The sequence below is a fragment of the Hemicordylus capensis genome, chromosome 2, assembly GCF_027244095.1.
Source record: "Hemicordylus capensis ecotype Gifberg chromosome 2, rHemCap1.1.pri, whole genome shotgun sequence".
Classification (NCBI taxonomy): Eukaryota; Metazoa; Chordata; class Lepidosauria; order Squamata; family Cordylidae; genus Hemicordylus; species Hemicordylus capensis.
Window position 1 is genome coordinate 104,573,619 of NC_069658.1, and position 6,000 is coordinate 104,579,618.

The following is a 6,000-nucleotide window of genomic DNA, read 5'->3' on the forward strand; positions in this document are numbered from 1 at the left end:
CCACAGATGGTGATAAATTCAAATTCAGACTCCATTAAACCTGAGTAGAGAAACCCAGCAGGTGGCTACGCTAATGGAAAATCCTGGCTTTGGAATAATGGGAATTACAACCGACAGCTATTCTACACCACAAAAAAGATGATGTATTCCTATTGACAGTGCTGCTTTTGAGTCCAGAAGGCGGATCTGATAGTTCAAGGCTGGCACGAGGGAGGCTAAAAGGCCCATGGGTATTTTCCTTGGCCACACCACTGTAATTTTTGTCATCGGAACCTTCCATTATAATTCATTGTACACGTCTCATGGAAGTTGGAGAGAGGGAGCAACAACTCTCTTCATTTGGCCTTCAGGCATACATTTGTTCTTTTTTCTTGGTTTAAAGGACAAATAAAGGTTGACACACAACAGCATTTCCAGCCATGGCTGTGTTTTTAATGCTGCCATCCTTAGCCCAAGTGCTTTTAGTGTTTCCAGACAAGCCCATTTGAGAGAGTTTGTGTTGAAAAGATGCATAGATTGCCCTGGAGGTATAATGCCTGATGTTGTGCTATAATTTGCCAGTAAATTGTGTTTGTGTGAATTTTTTAACCTATGGGTTTTCAAAAGGTACAGTATTCACATATATTTGGTCTAGGAAAGAATTGAATATTTTGCATACATATCTTCACTTATAAACTTCCATACCTATTTAAAATATTAAGCACTGTTCCCCATTTTGCAATCTCGTCTATTTTTATAAATATTGACCAAAAAGGCAATTTATCATGAGTGCAACACATAGTGATTCTGCAGAATTAAAAGAAATAAAAATCAAACTATAGCACATGATTTTACATTTTGCATTTAAATGTAAATATCCAACTATTTGCTATTAAGCTATAAAGAAACCTTCTATCAAACAAACACAGTCCAAGAACATGATTTCCAGATCTTGAACCACTGCAGGTTTTTTTGGTTTTTAAATTTCAAAGCACTTTCATCACAAGCAATTTAGATGTAAACATGATTAAGAAGAGGAATCATTTGCAATCCTGGTATCTTTCTATGACATTTATGTACTTTGAAACAAAAACAAAAAATTAGTTAAAACCAATACAAAATTGGTTAAATATTTCAAATGTATTTTTAAATTCAGGTGTAGTTTCATCATTCATTATGGAATAAATCATATAATTGCATTTTTACTTGAAATCAATTAACAACATATATGTAAAATGTCTCAGTTGTAAAAGTAGTGAAGAAAAAAGAGGCGATGACTTCCCCATGAACTATAGAGCTATTTTTTTTGGAGGAATACATATTTTTAAATTCATAAATTCAACAATGCAATATTTGTTTTTAATACCCTGCAAGCTGGAGAACTTCAATTTTACCTGGCACAGATTTTATTATCCTCTATTCTAGAAAATCATTTCTTGTTAGTCCCAAGATTTTTTTCTGGGGCATGGCACTGAATTTTAAAAACTGTTTTATGTGGCAAACTGGCTAAAATTCTTCTCAAATATGAAGTGTTATTCTAACTTCATATGAAATGTTAGTCTCTCTGTTCAGATGACTCCCCCCACTTTTCTACTGATACAGTAAAATTATTCGCATTTTCATTCCTTTAGTATTAAAAAAAGACTAGTTCAGGGTTCTGTAACTTCAGCCCTCCCAATGTGGGGGTTGTAGTCCAACAACTGCAGGAGTTCCAAAGCCCTGGACAACCACCAGGGCTTTGCCTATGCTTATGTAAGGAAGTATGATGGAGGGATGAATGCATGCAAGCACGAGCTGAATGCTGACAGAAGTTGTTCTCATGTGCAGTCTAATCCAGGTTAGGGATGCCCAGCCTGGATTAGGCTGTGCATGAGAACTGCCAGGATTGGGCCTGATCCCAGCAGGCCAGCAATGCCTAGCCCAGCTTTTTCACCCAGCTGCTAGCTGAGGTTAAGGGAGTGAGTGCTCCCTTAATCCAGGCAATTTACTTGTGTGCAAGCCGGGCTCCTCCCAGCTCAGGCGCACACAGAGATAGGCGTCTAGAGTGCCTTCCTCTAGGTAAGTCACACAGTGGTTGTGTGGTGCATTGTGGGATCTCTGGAGGCTGTGCGGTGCATTGGTAGGTCACGCAGTGCATTATGGGATCTCTGGAGGCGGGGACAATAAGACCCAGCCTCCATTTACCCACACAGCCGGGAGCAGCATGGAGATTCATCCACGTTGCTCCTGGCAATGCTGATCATGTGGGTGCATGGCTTGCTCACCTTTGGCACTACAAGAGGTCATCTGGAGGAAGGTATGTTGAAGTGTGCCTTCTCCCCTACCTTCCCACCCAGCCGTGCATGAGTGCTTGTGCAAAGCCATGTGAACAGTTCCAATGTGTCTGGTTTCGCAAGCCTTGTGGACACACAAGACTTTGTGTGTCCAAAGCAGTAGATGTGCAAGTAGATCTATTCCTCCTTATCTTTCTGCTTAAATGATAAAAGGTCCAGCCATCCCAATGCTGATCACCTGCCTTAATTTAGTTTCCTCCCCCAGAACAAGTGATAAGTGCTTATGCTCAGTCTATTCCTCATCCCACACCAAACACTGTTAAAATGATCAGTCACAATACCGATCATGACAATATGTCAGTTTTACAATTATTATTTATTCACACCGTCAGACAGGTGTTATTGACTGGTTTGTTTTATCCAGACATCGAGTCCTTCCCAAGGACCTGGGATGGCTGAATTTTATTGTCACTGTTGTTGCTGTTGTTATAGATATCGCTGCAGAATTTAGGCTGTACACAGTAAAGCTGCTTTTTGTAATTGGCTGATGGTGATTTCTGTGGCCCCTATGGTGTTGAGGTGCTCTTCGAGGTCTTTTGGAACTGCACCCAGGGCGCCAATTACCACTGGGATTACTTTGGTCTTTTTCTGCCACAGCCTTTCAATTTCAATTTGTAGATCTTTCTATTTTGTGATTTTTAAAAAAAAATTCTTTTCTTTTTTCTATTCTTCTATCCCCTGGTATTGCTATGTCGATAATTTTAACTTGTTTTTCTTTCTTCTCGACTACAGTTATATCTGGTGTATTGTGTGGCAGATGTTTGTCTGTTTGTAGTCGGAAGTCCCATAATATTTTTACATCTTCATTTTCTACCACTTTTTCAATTGTATGGTCCCACCAATTTTTGGCTACAGGTAGCTTGTATTTTTTGCAGATGTTCCAGTGTATCACCCCTGCTACCTTGTCATGCCTTTGTTTGTAGTCACTCTGTGCGATCTTTTTACAACAGCTGATTAGGTGGTCCACGGTTTCATCTGCTTCTTTACAAAGGCGGCACTTGTTGTTTGTGGTTGATTTTTTGACTTTTGCTCTTATTGCATTTGTTCTTAGTGCCTGTTCTTGCACAGCCAGTATTAAACCCTCTGTTTCTTTCTTCAAGTTGCCATTCTTAAGCCATTGCCAGGTCTTGGTGATGTCTGATTTTCCACTTATATTGTGCAAATATTAACCATGCAGTGGCTTCTTTTTCCATTTTCTGCTCAGTTCTTGACTTGTTCTTTCTTGTGAGCCCCTGGTGAGCGTAGTGGTAAAACTGCCACCCTGTAATGAGCCCCTGGTGGCGCAGTGGTAAAACTGCCACCCTGTAACCAGAAGGTTACAAGTTCGATCCTGACCTGGGACTCAAGGTTGACTCAGCCTTCCATCCTTCCGAGGTCGGTAAAATGAGTACCCAGAATGTTGGGGGCAATATGCTAAAATCATTGTAAACTGCTTAGAGAGCTCCGGCTATAGAGCGGTATATAAATGTTAGTGCTATTGCTATTGCTATATTGTAGGCCTGCTTTCTTTCATTGGTCTTAAATAGTTTCTCGTTATTGACCATTGTAAGTGCATCTTCTTCACTGTCCTTGATATATTCTTCAAGGCCTCTTTTCTCCTCCTCTACTGTTTGATGGACTTGCAGCATTCCTCTTCCACCTGAGCTGCGAGGGAGGTATAGCCTATCTACATCACTGTGGGAGTGCAGAGCATGATTGATAGTCATTATTTTCCTGGTCTTACAATCTAGCGTCTCTAGCTCTGCCTGGGTCCAGTCTATTATTCCTGCAGTGTATCTGATAACAGGTATAGCCCAGGTGTTTATGGCTTGTATGGTGTTCCCGCCACTGAGTTTGCACTTTAGGATTTTTCTAACTCTCCTGATGTATTCACTTCCAATTTTTCTTTTAACTTCAGTGTGTGCAATGTTATCAGCCTGGAGAATGCCCAAGTATTTGTAATGTTCTTTCTCTTCCAGGTTCTTGATCTTGCTTCCATTGGGCAGATCTATTCTTTCTGTTTTTCTTATTTTTCCTATTATTATTATTATTATTACTATTATTATTATTATTATTATTATTATTATTCCTATTATTCTTCTATTAAACTTCTATTCTATTCTATTCTAAACTTCTATTCTTCTATTAAACTTCTTTTTCCTATTATTATTATTACTATTACTACTACTACTAATAATAATAATAATAATGCATGAGATAATACAGGCTGCTCCGTCATGCTGCTTTACTGTAGTTAAAGAATTTTCAAATGTGTGTATGTATTTGTATTAATGATGTTTTATTATTACTTTGTTGTCAGAGCAAGGGTTTCAAAATGTTCTATGTACACACATTTCTTAGCTGTTTGTCAGAAAGGATCCCTGTAATCCTAAATTGAAATATACTTTAAACTGTAAAATTCTGCATGCAGAGTAATATATTACTCTTGCAAGGGTCCTTCTTTAAAAACGATGAAAAATGTCTGACTATACAGAAGTCAAGCCAAATGGTGGTGTTTGTATTCTGCAACGAAAGTCTTTAAAGTAGCATTCATTCATATTCCCATATTAGTGATATATCCTATTATGACGGCTGACTGTATCTTGGCTTAGACAAAGTGTTGTCTGATAAACAGACTTAATGCATAAATGTCTGCAGGGAACAGGCAGCAGCAAAATGTGGACAGATGTTTGGCTCTCTTTGGAGCTCATCAGCGCAGTTCAACCGCTTTATCTGTCAGATGGGTGCATCCCCAAGACCAGATTCAAAGAAGCTCAATACATTGTGATGTTGGGGGGTGGGAGTGATACAGTAAGCTGAGTAAATGATTTGCAATAAATAATCCTTTCAGGAAACTTTGGCCTTCCTTTCTGCACACACAAGAACCATTAACAGCTACAATGAATGCCTGGTTGTGTTTGGTAAAAAGATAGTGGTATGTGTGTGTGTGTGTGTGTGTGTGTGTGTGTGTGTGTGTGTGTGTAGATAGATAGATAGATAGATAGATAGATGAAAAATCACTTTGAACATTCAAATTACTATAAAGCACTATAAAGTCACCTGTTATTTACAGCTGAATACATGTATGGAATGCTTGCAGTATTTAGTATATACATTTAATTCTGTACTTCAGGGGCGTAACTATAATAGGGCAAGGGGAGACAGTTGTCTGGGGGCCCACTGCCTTGGGGGGCCCCCCAGAGGCAAGTCACATGACTGACTCCCCCAGCCGCACAGCCGCCCGAGCTTCCTTCAGTTGTAATTCATCCTTCGAAATTAAAAAATAATTTAGGATGATGTTCTATTGTGGCACATAGGTGTATGTAAGTATGTATGTATGTATGTATATTTACAATGCTTTTTGTTACCACTATTCAGCCTCATTTAAGATTTCTTTACTTCATGAGCTGAGCTTCAGTGAGGGGCGGTCCATTTTAAGATCTTGTCTCTGGGCCCACTCCAACCTTGCTACGCCCCTGTGTACTTGCAGTTGTGCAGGAGGATGATATTAGTGGGCGATGCCTAGAACAAGGAATTCATATTCATTTTTCTACTGATTCTATTGGTTTCAGTCAGTATTACTTCTTTCCTGATTCTAATACCAAACTCTACAGCCAGTCCATTGCCCCCTAATCTAATTCAGATTAGAGATGAGACAGGAGCCCTCTTCAGACCTTAGTCGAAAAGGATGGTATACTCACATACCTCA

General features: G+C 39.4%; 1 long non-coding RNA gene across 2 annotated transcripts in view; it reads left to right on the forward strand.

Moving 5' to 3' along the window:
• Positions 1-410, forward strand: part of LOC128346170 (uncharacterized) — a 49,251-nt gene extending 48,841 nt beyond the window's left edge. For both annotated transcript variants that reach the window (XR_008316819.1, XR_008316818.1), the window contains exon 2: positions 7-410. This is a non-coding gene — a long non-coding RNA (uncharacterized LOC128346170). The remainder of the gene's footprint in view (positions 1-6) is intronic.
• Positions 411-6,000: the final 5,590 nt, after the last annotated feature.